This window comes from Lepidochelys kempii, chromosome 14 (genome assembly GCF_965140285.1).
Source record: "Lepidochelys kempii isolate rLepKem1 chromosome 14, rLepKem1.hap1, whole genome shotgun sequence".
NCBI lineage: Eukaryota > Metazoa > Chordata > Testudines > Cheloniidae > Lepidochelys > Lepidochelys kempii.
Window position 1 is genome coordinate 37,271,562 of NC_136393.1, and position 16,621 is coordinate 37,288,182.

Genomic DNA, 16,621 nt, shown 5'->3' on the forward strand with positions numbered 1-16,621 from the left:
CAAGGTACAAACTATTTTACCTTTTGTCCTTGGACTTCCACTGCCACCACCAAACTTTATTTGGGTTCCTGAAAAAACGTAGTTTGGAAACGTCTTTCCTCCCAAAATCCTCCCAACCCTTGCACCCCACTTCCTGGGGAAGGTTTGGTAAAAATCCTCACCAATTTGCATAGGTGACCACAGACCCAAACCCTTGGATCTTAGAACAATGGAAAAGCATTCAGTTTCCTTACAAGAAGACATTTAATAGAAGTAAAAAAGAATCACCTCTGTAAAATCAGGATGGTAAATACCTTACAGGGTAATTAGATTCAAAACATAGAGAATCCCTCTAGGCAAATCCTTAAGTTACAAAAAAGACACACAGACAGAAATATTCATTCTATTCAGCACAGCTGTTTTCTCAGCCATTTAAAGAAATCATAATCTAACACATACCTAGCTAGATTACTTACTAAGTTCTAAGACTCCATTCCTGTTTTGTCCCCGGCAAAAGCATCACACAGACAGACACAGACCCTTTGTTTTTCTCCCTCCTCTCAGCTTTTGAAAGTATCTTGTCTCCTCATTGGTCATTTTGGTCAGGTGCCAGCGAGGTTACCTTTAGCTTCTTTACCCTTTACAGGTGAGAGGATTTTTCCTCTGGCCAGGAGGGATTTTAAAGGGGTTTACCCTTCCCTTTATATTTATGACACTAGCTGATGAAGGCAAAAGAGCCATTCTGTCCCTCCAGTCCGACCCTCACATAGCATGGGGCCTATGATCTCCCCCAGCATTCCCTGATTCCAGCCCAGCTTCTGTTTTATCTCTGGGCCAGGATCACAAAGATGGAGACAGGCACCTATGGGGATTTATCAGTGCTCCGAAATGAGCTCGGTGGCTAAGTCCCATGGTCATTCAGTGGGAGTGAGGAGCGTAACCTGCTTAGATGCTATTGTAAATCCCATAGGCAGCTATCTCCTTCTTTAGGTACCTAAACCCCTTTGTAATCCTGGCCCTGTCTCTCTCATTAACTTCCAAGGCCTGGGCTTCTCCTGAATTTCAGAAAATCGTGCCTGGGATTGGCAAAGGAGCAGTGTCATGGAAAAATTAACTGCGCAGTGTGTTTGGATCAGAACAAAGTCTGAGGTCCGTTTATTTAAGCATGCTCATACAGGGAGAGTCAGCTGGAGCTCCTCTGCCGCAAATGGAAAATACAGGAGCTGATAAAGCTGAAAACCACAATCTGTTAAGCACACTTCCTTCAACAGCATTTTTCCTTATTTGGCCTACAGTGCAAGCTTCAACGGTAGCTTTACCTGATTTGGAATATAGCAAAACAAGCTTTACCTGTTATTGACAGGTGCTTCCTTTGCGGTTAACGGTCTTTTCTAACTTCTAGTGGTTGTGGTTACATTTTTAAGCTGAGCTGTTGCTATTTGCCTCTTAATGGAATTTTCCTCACCCTTTTCTTATGCTTCATACACACAGTTAGCTTGACCAAAGTTTTAGGCCTATAAGTTTAGGCCTACTAGATTTTTCCTCCACAGCAGTAAGGCATGTATATCTTGGGCTCCTAACTCCCTTAGAGGCCCTTGAGAATCCCAGCATGTAATGATAACTAGTACAGCCAGCAGGGGTGAAACTAACTTACAGGACTTACCGGTACGCCGGAGTCCTGAGCAGGGGGGTGGGGCCTGAACCGGAAGAGGTGGGGCCTTGAAATCCCTAAGAACTTTAAATCGAGATTTAAAGGGCCCAGGGCTCCGGCTGTGGCAGCAGCATCTGGAAGTCCTGGGCCCTTTAAATTACGGCCAGAGCTACCAGATATGGAGGCACCTGGGAGCCCCTGGGCAGGAGCCCCAGGCCCTTTAAATCACCACCCTAGCCCTGCTGCTGGAATCCCCGGGATAGCAGTGGTGGCCGGGAGCTCGGGCGGTGATTTAAAGGGCCCGGTGCTCCCAGCCGCTGCTACCACAGAGGCGCCCCGTGCCCTTTAAATCGCCACCCGACCCCCGGGGTTCCCAGCCATCTCCGCTACCTGGGGACTCCAGCAGCAGGGCTCTGGCAGCAATTTAAAGGGCCTGGGGTTTTTTGTTCCATTCAGCACAGCTTATTTGATCATCCATTTAAACAAAACAGAATCTAATGCATATCTAGCTACATTCCTTACTAAGTTCTAAGACTCCATTCCTTTTCTGTTCCCAGCAAAAGCATCACACAGACAGAGAGAATCTTTGTTTCTCTCCCCCTCCAGCTTTGAAAGTATCTTGTCTCCTCATTGGTCATTTTGGTCAGGTGCCAGCGAGGTTATCCTAGCTTCTTAACCCTTTACAGGTGAAAGGGTTTTTCCTCTGGCCAGGAGGGATTTTAAAGGTGTTTACCCTTCCCTTTATATTTATGACACACCCCCCAAATCACAGATAGGGTGAAATGCTCGCTGTGATTTCTTCCTGGAGCTCTAGGAGAAAACAGAGTTAATAAGACGCATGCACCTCTAAATATACTAACAAGTATATAAAGACTGAGAATATTTTCCACATCTCAAGGACGATTTTAACCAGTTGATTCTGGGAAACTTTCACGGGAGAGTGCATCAGCCACTTTGTTAGAAGCTCCTGAGATGTGTTGGATGTCGAAGTTGAAATCAAAATCTTGGAGAGCTAAACTCCACCAAAGAAGTTTTTTGTTATTTCCCGTGGCGGTATGAAGCCACCGTAGCGCAGCATGGTCGGTTTGCAGGTGGAAACGCCGTCCCCAAACATATGGGCGTAGCTTTTCCAGAGCGTAGACAATGGCGTAACATTCTTTTACACTGACTGACCAGTTGCTTTCCCTCTCAGACAGCTTCTTGCTGAGAAACACGACAGGGTGGAATTCTTGATCCAGTTCTTCCTGCAATAAACTGCTCCCACACCACACTCAGACGCATCTGTGGTTACTAGGAACGGTTTGTCAAAGTCTGGGGTCCTTAGTACAGGGTCAGACATGAGTGTCGCTTTAAGCTGGTTAAAGGCCTTCTGGCACTCTTCGGTCCACTGAACAGCATTTGGCTGTTTCTTTTTGGTTAGGTCTGTCAGTGGGGGGTCGATTCGGCTGTATTGCGGTACAAATCGCCTGTAATAACCGGCCAAGCCTAAGAAGAATTGAACCTGTTTCTTTGACTTTGGGACAAGCCACTTTTGGATAGCATCCACTTTGGCCTGTAGGGGGTTGACAGTTCCTTGACCCACCTGATGTCCAAGGTAAGTCACTCTGTTTAGGCCTATTTGACACTTCTTAGCCTTAGCAGTTAGTCCTGCCTCCCTTATGAGCTCAAAGACTTTTTGTAGATGTTCCAGGTGTTCTGCCCAGAAATCCAAAAATATGGCCACATTGTCAGGGTAGGCGACTGCATATTCTCCTAATCCCTCTAGGAGACCATCTACAAGTCTTTGGAAGGTGGCGGGTGTATTCCGCAGCCCGAAAGGGAGTACATTAAATTCATACAGCCCGACATGAGTGGTGAAGGCTGACCTTTCCTTGGCGGATTCATCTGGCAGTACCTGCCAGTACCCCTTGGTTAAGTCTAAGGTAGAGATGAACTGGGCCCGTCCCAGTTTCTCTAATAGTTCATCTGTGAGTGGCATTGGACAGTTATCTGGGCGAGTTACAGCATTTAGCTTACGGTAGTCCACGCAAAAACATATCTCCCCATCTGGTTTGGGATCTAGAACCACTGGAGATGCCCATGCACTTCCAGAGGGGCGGATTACACCCATCTGTAGCGTATCCTGGATCTCCCGTTCTATAGCAGTTTTAGCTTGATAAGGTTGGACTTTAATTGGGTGAGCATTACCTGTGTCAATGGAGTGGTATGCCCATTCAATCAGTCCTGGGGTGGCTGAGAACGTTGGCGCATAGTTAGTGCACAGCTCCTTGATCTGCTGTCGCTGCATATGCCCAAGGGACATGGAGAGGTTCATCTCTTCCACGCCACCATCACTTTTCCCTTTGTAGTAGACACCTTCAGGCCACTCAGTGTCATCTCCTCCCTGGGCTGTAAACTGACAAACCTTTAATTCTCTGGAATAAAAGGGCTTTAGAGAATTAATATGGTACACCTTAGGCTTTCGGTTGGAGATGGGGAATGCTATGAGATAATTAACAGCTCCCAAGTGATCCTGGACCGTGAATGGCCCTTCCCATGACGATTCCATTTTATGGGCCTGGAGTGCCTTTAAGACCAGGACCTGGCCCTCTACTTTGAAGGAATGCTCTCCTGCATGTATATCATACCAAGCTTTTTGCTCTTTTTGAGCATCCTGTAGGTTTTCTTTAGCAAAGGCTAGAGATGTTTGGAGGGTGTTTTGTAGGTTGGTTACAAAGTCCAGAATGTTAGTTCCTGGAGAAGGTGTAAATCCCTCCCATTGCTGCTTCACCAACTGTAATGGCCCCTTAACCTCACAACCATATACAAGTTCAAATGGGGAAACCTTAAACCGGGATGTGGTACAGCTCTGTAGGCAAAGAGCAACTGCTTCAACACTAGGTCCCAATCATTGGAGTGCTCATTTACGAATTTATGTATCATGGCCCCCAAAGTTCCATTAAATTTCTCCACCAGGCCATTTGTTTGATGATGGTAAGGGGTGGCAACCAAGTGATTCACCCCATGAGCTTCCCAAAGGCTTTCCATAGTTCCTGCCAGGAAATTCGTTCCTCCATCTGTGAGGATGATGGAGGGCTAACCTCCCCTGGCAAAAATGTCTGCTAGTGCCTTGCACACACATTTAGCCCTGGTGTTGCTTAGAGCTACTGCTTCTGGCTTCGGGTGGCAAAATCCATGAAAGTCAGTATGTACTGCTTTCCTCTGGGTGTCTTTTTTGGAAAAGGACCAGAATATCCACAGCTACTCGCTGAAATGGAACTTCAATGATGGGGAGTGGCTGGAGAGGGGCTTTGACCTGGTCTTGGGGTTTTCCCACTCTTTGGCATACCTCACAAGACCGGACATAGGTAGAAGCATCTTTGCCCATCCCCTCCCAGTGGAATGACCTCCCCAAATGGTCTCTGGTCCTGTTCACCCCAGCATGGCCACTAGGATGATCGTGGGCTAAGCTCAAGAGCTTGACCCAGTACTTAGTTGGAACTACCAACTGTCTCTAAGGTTGCCAATCTTCCTGGTGTCCACCAGAAAGAGTTTCCTTGTATAAAAGTCCTCTTTCTACAACAAACCTGGATTGATTAGAAGAGCTGAGAGGCGGTGGGTTGCTCCATGCTGCTGTCCAAGCTCTCTGGAGGCTTCCATCTGCTTCCTATTCAGTCTGGAATTGTTCCCTTCATGCTGGAGACAATAGTTTCTCATTGGATTGTGGACCTAGGCTTGGTCCCTCTGGAAGCGATGTAGGGGATGGGGCTGTTTCCGTTGACTGTGAACCGCTCTCAGCTGGTGCACTATGTTGGGGTTCAGGCTCCGGCTGAGCCTCTGATGTAGGGTTATCGGCTGCTACCAGTTCAGGTTTGCTGGGTCCCTCTGGTGTTGGGGTTGCAAGTACTGGATTCAGTGCTGGCAATGGGTCTGCTGCTGGTTGTTCCACTGGTTCTGGTTCTGGGACTGGCTCTGTCTGGGTCTCTGGCACTGGATCCACTACTGCTATTGGAGACATTGGCCTGGGGTCCGGGTCCATCACCTCTGACCGGGTCCTTGTAGAAGTTTCCGGAACAGAGCTAGGCCTCACGGCTTGTTTAGCCTGGCGGCGGGTGACCATTCCCACCCTCTTGGCTCGCTTAACAGGATTGGCCAAGACTTCCCCCAACAGCATGGGGATGGGATAATCATCATAGACTGCAAAAGTCCATGTTCCTGATCAGCCCTTGTACTAGACAGGCAACTTGGCTGTAGGCAAATTGAAAGAGTTGGATTTGAAGGGTTGAATTGTCACTTGGATCTCTGGGTCAATTAAATTGGGGTCCACTAAGGAAGCATGGATAGCCGACACTTGTGCTCCAGTGTCCCTCCATGCAGTGATCTTCTTCCCGCCCACAGTCACAGTTTCCCTCCGCTCCAAGGTTATCTGGGAGGTATCTGGGCCTGAGGACCTCTGGTGTGATTCCAGTGCAATGAACTGTAATCTGTTGGGGTTCTTGGGGCAGTTGGCCTTTACATGCCCCAACTCATTACATTTAAAACATCGTCCAGCTGACGGATCACTGGGGCGAGGCGGGTTGCTGGAGAACGGGGTGGTGGGACAATAAGGTGTCTGGAGGTTTCTTTGGGAGGCAGGTGGGGCCTTGGGCGGCCCCCAGTAATAGGGTGTGGTCTGGGGTTGTCCCTTCTGGTATCTGCTCCAACTACAACCACTTTTTTTCTTTTCTGCCACCTCCACCCATTTGGCTCCAATCTCCCCGACCTCGATTACAGTTATGGGTTTCCCATCTAGGATGTATCTTTTTATTTCCACAGTAACACCCTCTAAGAACTGCTCCATTTGCATTAGGAAGGGCAAATCTTCTGGAGATTCAACACTTGCTCCCGATATCCAGGCATCCCAATGTTTCACAATGTGGTAGGCATGTCAGGTAAATGACACGTCTGGTTTCCACCTTAGGGCTCCGAACCACCGACAGGAATGCTCGGGTTCATACTTGTTCATGTGTTCCTTAGGTATTTCAGCTGCCACCTCAGCTAAGGGTCCACTGAGCTGCGGCCTCAGCTCTACCATGTACTGGCCTGTAGAGATGCTGTACCCAAGGCAGGCCCTTGTGAAGTTTTCTAAGAAGGCCTCGGTATCATCGCCTGCCTTGTAGGTGGGGAACTTTCTGGGATGGGAAGTGGTACCTGGAGAAGGATTGCTAGGGTTTGTTGGTTTATTCTGCTGAGCCTTTGCCTTCTCCATCTCCAGTGCATGCTTCCTCTCTTTTTCCTTCTCCTCCAGTTCTTTGTCCCTTGCCTTGATAGCTCTCCTGTGGGCAGCCTCCCTTTCCTCCTCAGCATGCTTCCATTCTTTTTCCTTTGTCTCCATAGTTCTCCTGTGGGCAGCCTCTTTGGCTGTTTCTGTTTTGGGCTCTGTCATGTTTGCCTCTCTGTTTTTAACTAACTTTACACCAGAGAGTTAGAAATAAAATAAACAAAAAAACTTGGCTTGTAAAATTTTGCTGTGCTGTCCAGATACCCATGTTTTCTGATAGTGATTGTCAGCCTACAGAAAAATCCTTAAAAAAACCCCTAACATCTTTGTCTCCAGGCAAATAGGCAGAAAACCCCTCTAATTGCTCTTAGGTAAAAAAAAAACTTCTTCAGGTCTGTGAAGACTTGTGAATTTCCCTGCAGGAGGTTAACTACCCTGCTTTTAGGTAGAGAAAACTCCAGCTCACAAAAGACAATTCCCTTTTGCCTCTGCTCTGGCTCCAAAGCAGAGGAAAAAAAAAACTCTAACTGCTTTCAGCCAAAAACCTGCTTTTCAGCAGCCCAAAGGAAAAAAAAATATTTCCTTTTACAATCTGTGCTTCTGGTTCAAAAAATCTCAAATTGATCTCGAAATAATTTCAAGTTAATCCCACTGCTCTGTCACCATGTCAAGGTTCCTTCCCCACTCTGAACTCTAGGGTACAGATCTCCTCAGCTTACTTTTACCAGCTTAGGTGAAATCTTCCCCAAGGTACAAACTATTTTACCTTTTGCCCTTGGACTTTTTTGCTGCCACCACCAAGCGTCTAACAAATATATAATCAGGAAAGAGCCCGCTTGGAAACGTCTTTCCCTCCAAAATGTCCCTCCAAGCCCTACACCCCCTTTCCTGGGGAAGGCTTGATAAAAATCCTCACCAATTTGCATAGGTGAACGCAGACCCAAACCCTTGGGTCTTAAGAACAATGGAAAAAGCAATCAGGTTCTTAAAAAAGAATTTTAATAGAAGAAAAAGTAAAAGAATCACCTCTGTAAAATCAGGATGGTAAATACCTTACAGGGTAATCAGATTCAAAACATAGAGAATCCCTATAGGCAAAACCTTAAGTTCCAAAAAGACACAAAAACAGGAATATACATTCCATTCAGCATAGCTTATTTTCTCAGCCATTTAAACAAAACAGAATCTAACGCATATCTAGCTAGATTCCTTACTAAGTTCTAAGATTCCATTCCTTTTCTGTTCCTGGCAAAAGCATCACACACAGAGAGAGAACCTTTGCTTCTCTGCAACCCCTCCAGCTTTGAAAGTAGCTTGTCTCCTCATTGGTCATTTTGTTCAGGTGCCAGCAAGGTTATCCTAGCTTCTTAACCCTTTACAGGTGAAAGGGTTTTTCCTCTGGCCAGGAGGGATTTTAAAGGTGTTTACCCTTCCCTTTATATTTACGACACACCACAACCACTAGCCCAAAGTAGGTCTAATGCTGAAACCTTAGCATCACTGATTTCAGCTCTACAACATTTAACAAGACTCCTAATTGAGTCTACATTAACTCTGTTATTACACAGTGGTGAGACAAAGTAGCAAATTGGTGTTTAGGGCAACAGGCAAACAATGTTAGTGTCACTTCTTTCTCTTAACTCATTGTGCTTTGGAACCCATGCCCCTCACCTAGTGAATGCTACTTAGTTGAGGGTGAGTCCCTCAGTCATAAGGTGCCAAGTACAGTACTACTGTCCTTGATTCACATAACTAGGATAACAACCCTTTATTACTCCTGCCCCAATAACAAAGAGACTCGGGATCCCACAGCAGCCAAAGTGGCCATTTGAGCAAGCAGTCCCGTCATGTTAGACTGGATGGGGGTGCCCATGCAAATGAGAACAGCCCTGAAGTCCTTTTCCACAGCTCACCACAGATGTCAGGGGAGAGCTCATTCTGACTCTGCTTACAAAATAATGCCAAATAGTCAGAACCCTGCCTCAGAAGGAATGAACAGAACAGGACAATTATCGAATGATCCATCCACCGTTGTCCAGTCCCAGCTTCTGGCAGTCAGAGGTTTAGGAACATCCAAAGCATGGGGTTGTGTCCCTGACCATCTTGGATAATAGCCATTGGTGGACCTATCCTCCATGGACTTATCTAATTCTGTATTTTAGCCAGTTGTACTTTTGGCCTTCACAAAATCCCCTGGCGAGTTCAACAAGTTGACTGTGCGTTGTGAGAAGAAGTACTTCCTTTTGTTTGTTTTGAATCTGCTGCCTATTAATTTCATTGGGGGACCCCTGGTCCTTCTGTTCTGTGAAGGGGTAAATAACACTTCCCTGTTCACTCTCTCCACAGCATTCATGATTTTATGGATGTTCATCATATCCCGCCTTAGTCCTCTCTTTTCTAATCTGAACAATATCAGTCTTTTTCTCTCTCCTCAAATGGAAGCTGTTCCATGCCCCCTAATCTCTATCCCTTTTCCAGTTCTAATGTGTCTTTTTTTTGTGGGGCAACCAGAACAGCACACAGTTTTCAAGGTGTTTGCACATGTCATGGATTTATATAGTGGCCTTGTGATATTTTCTGTTTTATTATCTATCCCTTTACTAAAGGTTCCTAACATCCTGTTCACTTTTTTCACTGCTACTGCACATTCAACAGATGTTTTCAGAGAACTATCCATGATGACACTAAGATCTCTTTCTTGAGTAGTAATAGCTAACTTAGACCCCATCATTTTGTATGTATCGTTGGAATTATGTTTTCCAATGTGCATTACTATGCATTTATCAATATTGAATTCCATCTGCCAGTTTGTTGCCCATTCACCCAGTTTTGTGAGATCCCTTTTTGACTCTTCACTGTCAGCTTTGGACTTAACAGTCCTGAGTCATTTTGGATTGTCTGCAAATTGTGCCACTTCACTGGTCGCTCCAAGATCATTTATGAACATGTTGAACAGCACAGGTCTCAGTACAGATCCCCGGAGAATGCAGCTATTTACCTCTCTCCATTGTGAAAACTGACTATTTATTCCTACCCTTTGTTCCCTGTCTTTTAACAAGATACTAATCCATGAGAGAACATTCCCTCTTTTCCCATGACTTCTTACTTTGCTTAAGAGCAGTTGGTGTGGGTCTTTGTCAAAAGCTTTCTGAAAGTCCAAGTTCCTTGTATCACCCTTGTCCACATGCTTGTTGACTCCCTGAAAGCATTCTGATAGATTGGTGAGGCACGACTTCCTTTTACAAAAGCCATACTGACTCTTCCTCAACCTATCTTGTTTATCTATGTGTCTGACGAGTCTCTTCTTTAAAAGAGCTTCAACCAATCTGCATGGTACTGAGGTTAGGCTCACCAGCCTGTAATTGTCAGGATTGCCTCTAGAGCCTTTTTAAAAAAATCAGCATTACTTTAGCTACCCTGCAGTCATTTGTCCACAGGCTGATTTAAGTGATGGGTCACATATCACAGTTATCAGAGTAACAGCCGTGTTAGTCTGTATTCGCAAAAAGAAAAGGAGTACTTGTGGCACCTTAGAGACTAACCAATTTATTTGAGCATAAGCTTTCGTGAGCTACAGCTCACTTACTTTGAATTTTATGTTGTCATAACCATAGGGGTATATTAGGATATAGATATTCAGGCCTTTCTGTAAAGGCCTATACTCTAAGAATGTAGGTGTATTTTTATCACTTAGCTAGTTCTAGAGGTATAAAAGAAAGAATCAAAATCACTTCTGCTGGTGTAAGGCCCTTCTCTTACTGTGGCAGCAAGAGGCCCTGTTCTTAGGCTAAGGCCTTTGGCTAAGCAGCAGAGGCAGCCATAAACTGGGAAGCGAACAGTCACATCCTCACATCCCAACCTAGTCACATTGAAATAAGATGCTTGTCATAAATATAAAGGGAAGGGTAATCACCTTTAAAATCCCTCCTGGCCAGAGGAAAAATCCTTTCACCTGTCAAGGGTTAAGAAGCTAAAGGTAACCTCGCTGGTACCTGTCCAAAATGACCAATGAGGAGACGAGATACTTTTAAAAGCTGGGAGGAGGGAAAAAAACAAAGGGTCTCTGTCTGTCTGTGTGATGCTTTTGCCGGGGACAGAACAGGAATGGAGTCTTAGAACTTAGTAAGTAATCTAGCTAGGTGTGTGTTAGATTATGATTTCTTAAATGGCTGAGAAAATAGCTGTGCTGAATAGAATGAATATTCCTGTCTGTGTGTCTTTTTTGTAACTTAAGGTTTTGCCTAGAGGGATTCTCTATGTTTTGAAACTGATTACCCTGTAAGGTATTTACCATCCGAATTTTACAGAGGTGATTCTTTTTACTGTTTCTTCTATTAAAATGTTTCTTTTCAAGAACTGAATGCTTTTTTCATTGTTCTAAGATCCAAGGGTTTGGGTCTGTGGTCACCTATGCAAATTGGTGAGGATTTTTACTAAACCTTCCCCAGGAAGTGGGGTGCAAGGGTTGGGAGGATTTCGGGGGGAAAGACGTTTCCAAACTACGCTTTCCTAATAAAAATAAACCCAGATATATGTTTGGTGGTGGCAGTGAAAGTCCAAGGGCAAAAGGTAAAATAGTTTGTACCTTGGGGAAGTTTTAACCTAAGCTGGTAAAAGTAAGCTTAGGAAGTTTTTAGGCAGATCCCCACATCTGTACCCGAGAGTTCAGAGTGGGGAAGGAACCTTGTCAATGCTATTGCTAGGCATTATCAGGACAGGATTGTATTCCTATCACCTCCAGAGAAAGGGAAGTGCCTAGAAGGTATAAAAGGAAACTTAGTTTGATAGCATCCTCTCTGGCAAGAACTCACTTCTCAGTAGCTGAGATGTGAAATCCTCATTTCTGTGTTGTTCTGTCATTGTAGTTCCCATTTCCCTTTTGTTTGTCTGTATAATCGCTGTCTGGTTCTGTGATTGTTTCTGTCTGCTGTATAATTAATTTTGCCGGGTGTGTACAAATTAAGGTGCTGGGATATAATTGGTTAAATAATCGTGTTACAATATGTTAGGATTAGTTAACCAATCATTTTACTGAAATTAAACTAAGGTATAGCTAAGCAGAACTCAAGTTTTACTATACAGTCTGCAGTCAGTCAGGAAGTAAGGGGGGAATGGGAACAGAGAATGGGGGTGGGGAAATTGGAATCATGTTTTGCTAACGGGGAGAACGGGAACAGGGACACAGGTAACCCTCTGTGGTCTCAGAGCTGGGAGTGGGGGACACTAAGGAAGGAAAGTGGAATCATGCTTGCTGGAAGTTCACCCCAATAAACATCAAATTATTTGCACCTTTGGACTTTGGGTATTGTTGCTCTCTGTTCATGTGAGAAGGCCCAGGGAAGTAAGCGAGTGAAGGAATAAGCCCCCTAACATCAGGCAAGGTGTATTAGTTTACCATTGTTTTCTCAACTTGTGAATTTTCCCTTTGCTAGAGGGAGGTTTATCCCTGTTTTGTTGTAACTTTTTGAAACTAAGGCTCGAGGGAGTTCCTCTGTTCTCTTTCAATTTTCTGCTACTCTGTAAGGTGAAATACCAGCCTAAGTTTACAGAGGTGATTCTTTTACCTTTTTCTCTTGAAATAAAATCCTTCTTTTTAAGAACCTAACTGATTTTTTCCATGGTTCCAAGACCCAGGGTTTTTTATCATTTTGTAACCAATTGGTTAGGATATTATTCTCAAGCCTTCCCAGGAAAGGGGGTGTATAGGCTTGGGGGAATATTTTGGGGGAATAGGACTCCAAGTGGTCCTTTCCGTAATTGTTTGTTAAATCACTTGGTGGTGGCAGCGAAACCAGGGCAGAAGGAAATCTGTGCCTTGGGCAAGTTTTAACCTCAGCTGGTAAAAATAAGCTTTGGGGGTCTTTCATGCAGGTCCCCACACCTGTACCCCAGAGTTCAGAGTGGGGAAGGAAGCCTGACATATGTTAATAAGCCAGACCACAAGAAGGGACACATGAGCCTTTGTGGAGTTATTGAGGAGCAACAAGAAAGGAAATGGAGGCCAGGCACCGCAGAGTCATCCCAAGTCACGAAGTGGCACTCCAGAGGTGGCCACACTATTTATACGTCACTTTACCAAACTACCCTTTCCTATCCTATCCACATAATTTGTAGATATTGATGTAGTATAGTTGTGTGCAGGGAGGGGTTAGTATGATCCATGGTGGAGACAGAAGACTGGCATTCCCAGCGGAGCAGAGTTAACATTGCTAGAGGAAATCTGCCTTTAGTTTTCCCCTTAAAACTTCTTTCAAGGGCTGTTTTTCACATGAGAGATTTTTCCCTTGAAAAATGTGATTTCATTAAAATTTACATTTCCTGCTGGACAGCTGGGAAGCCAGACAGCATAGGTATCCGGGCAGCCGAGGAATCAGGCAGCAGTCAAGCTGAAGTCAACCAGGAGCCTGCCTGTTGTCCACTAAAAGTTTCAATGGAATCAACACACTCCCATGAAAAGTTCCTCTTCTGTCCAAAGAGAATGTTCCAGTGGAAAATTGTTCCATAAGATTAATTTTTGACCAGCTCTAATCATTATATGTTAATGTATTTATCCCACTGATGGGGGTGATATGCAAGTTATTATCAAGGTCACTCAAGAGAACAAAGGGGAATCTGATTCAGAGCTCCTCAGCTTCTCTGCTCAGTCCATTATGTGAGTAAGATTTTGGGTGCAACATTGCGTACCAAACTATAGTGCCCAGTTCCCTTAAATTTGGGTAAACGAGGAAAGCAGGGTTACGACTCCAGGACGTTACTGCTTGTAGTGATAAATTATTTATTGCTTCAGATTCACCAGAGCACTTATCCCGTATTAAGCCAACCGCTAACTGATGAGGATACGTGGGGACTTTCCATGGGGTCATGGTGTTCCACCTCTCAGTCTTATCAAAAAGAAGACTGAGAGGTGACTTGATTAAAACCTATATGTTCCTTCATGGGGAGAAAGTACCAGATCCTCTTTGGGGCAGATAGACCCCACCTTGGACCTGTACATTTGCTTTGTTCACCATAACGAATCCTCTTTCCCTCTGGGATCTGTGGAGGAGGGAGCCTGAGAAGGAGCTGTGAGAAAGGCTAAGGGCCAGGCTCATTGGTCAAGGGGTATGAGTCTCACTCACTCTGGGTGCAAGATGTCCCAGGTTCAAATCCCAGATGAGCCCTCTTGAGTTTCCTTGCAGGAAGGACCTGGGGATTGCAGAGGACAAGAAACTAGATATAAGTCAGCAGTGTGCCCTTGTTGCCCGGAAGGCCAACGGCATATTGGGCTGTATTAGTAGAAATATTGCCAGACGATTGAGGAAAGTGATTATTCCCCTCTTTTCGGCACTGGTGGGGCCACACCTCGAGTATTGTGTCCAGATTTGGTCCCCCCACTACAGAAGGGATGTGGACAAATTGGAGAGAGTCCAGCAGAGCACAACAGAAATGATTAGGAGGCTGGGGCACATGACTTACAAGGAGAGGCTGAGGGAACTGGGGTTATTTAGTCTGCAGAAGAGAAGAGTGAGGGGGGATTTGATAGCAGCCTTCAACTACCTGAAGGGGAGTTCCAAAGAGGATGGAGCTAGGCTGTTCTCAGTGGTGGCAGATGGCAGAACAAGAAGCAGTGGTCTCAAGTTGCAGTGGGGGAGGTCTAGGTTGGATATTAGGAAACACTATTTCACTAGGAGGGTGGTGAAGCACTGGAATGGGTTACCTCGGGACGTGGTGGAATCTCCATTCTTAGAGGCTTTTAAGGCCCGGTTTGACAAAGCCCTGGCTGGGATGATTTAGTTGGTGTTGGTCCTGCTTTGAGCAGGGGATTGGACTAGATGACCTCCTGAGGTCTCTTGCAACCCTAATATTCTATGATTCTATGACAGGCTGAGTTAGAAAGTAGCCCAGGAGGAGGCAAAGGGTGTGAATAGACACAGCTGAACTGCTTACTACAGGGTACCCAGAGTAGATAGTAAGCCTGGGTTCCCCTCCCAGCCCCCCGAGGATGGTGGCACAAAGGCCCCCCAGAGATGAGCTGGAAGGCCAATAAAGCCTGAAATCAGCCTGAAGACCTGGCATGAAGCCACTGGACTACTGAGGAGCTAGACTGGGTTTACCTCAGATTGGATGGGAATATATGTGACTTGGCTGGACGGCTGAGTTACGAGAAGTAGATCACAGCACAGCCAGAGTGACAGTGAGCAAGGAATGCCAAAGAAGAAGATGACCTTGCTATGAATAATAGAATCATAGAATATCAGGGTTGGAAGGGACCTCAGGAGGTCATCTAGTCCAACCCCCTGCTCAACGCAGGCCCAATCCCCAACTAAAACTATGCCATGTGCAACCATGAGGAGGCATGCCAGCCAGGGAGTCACACTTCTAGAGAAGTTGATTAACCATTGGAACAAGCTACCAAGAGAAGTGGTGAATTCTCCAACTCTTGATATCTTCACATAAAGACCAGATGCTTTTCTGAAAGTTGCTTTAACCAAACACATGGTATTGAGCTAAATACAGGGGTAACTGGCTGAAATGTAATGTCCTGCTATGTACAGGGAAGGTGATTCAATGTCCCTGCTCTCCTAAGATGGTTGAATCTATGAACCCTCTTCTAAAGCAGTTGGTACTAGCTAATTCAGAGACAGGAGAGTGGACAAGGTGGATGACTGGCCTCCTCGAGAATGGCAATTCCTATGTCCCTTAGAATTGGTAAAGAGAAACACCTCCTTTGATGTTAGACATTTTCCTATCTCCGTAACTATTCCTTTGAAGCTAGAAGTTGTCCTATTTCCACAACTTTCTCTCTGAGGTTAGGAGTTCATGTATTAAACTTGTTTGTAAGTTCTAAAAATAAAATGGAGCATTAACGCTGCCTTTGCGGCAATTGTAAATTCCCATTAGCATAAGTTTCCAGGGAATTGTTTCACTCTCATATAACAAATCAGAGAAGGCATTCAGTTTCTGGGATCAGATAAAAGCCAGCTGTGACAAGCAGGAGAATAGAACAGGGGATCCTCTGTAGAACTCTTAGGTCTTTTGACTGTGGTCCATGAAGAAGATGGTGATAGACTCTGGATCCTGGATCCTGATCTCTGAAAGGCTGCATGAAGAGATAACTTCCGAGACTCCAGCTTTTATTATACCTGTTTTTGAGGAAGCACAACTTTTCTCACAAGATTCACAGAAGGTAAAGGTAAAGGTAATGTGTAACAGAGATCCTGTGTTTCTGTAAGACACAAGCTGAACAGACAGTTTTAGACGTGTGTAGAACACCCTGGGTTTACTCAGAGTCAGCCCTAGCCAGAGCTAGATGGCAGGAATTTGTGAGGATTTATGAGAATCTCTGCCTCCCCAGTCATTCACTGCACAAAAGCCACATATTCAGTAGGAGGAACAAACCTTAAAATAGGAAATCTTCAATGAGGTATCTAGCTAGCTAACTCTCTGTCTGCCCATCTGTCGCTATCTAGCCTTCCCTCCACAGTCTAGCTTTATTTCTGCCTGTCTATCTGGCAGTGTCTCTGTCTCTCCTTCATCTCTCTATCTACCTATCTATCTAACTTCATTCATTTGCCATCAGAGTGATTTCTAAGCTACAGAAGATAAAAGAAACCCTAAAACACGTGAGTTTACAGTTCAATATGACGGCAAAAAATGCAGTGTCTTGCGGATATGAAGAAGAAATAGGCAAGTATTAAAATGAATATTGTATTGTATCTCATATTTGCATGGCTAGTCATTCTGTTAAAACTCCCTAAACAAAGACATAGAAT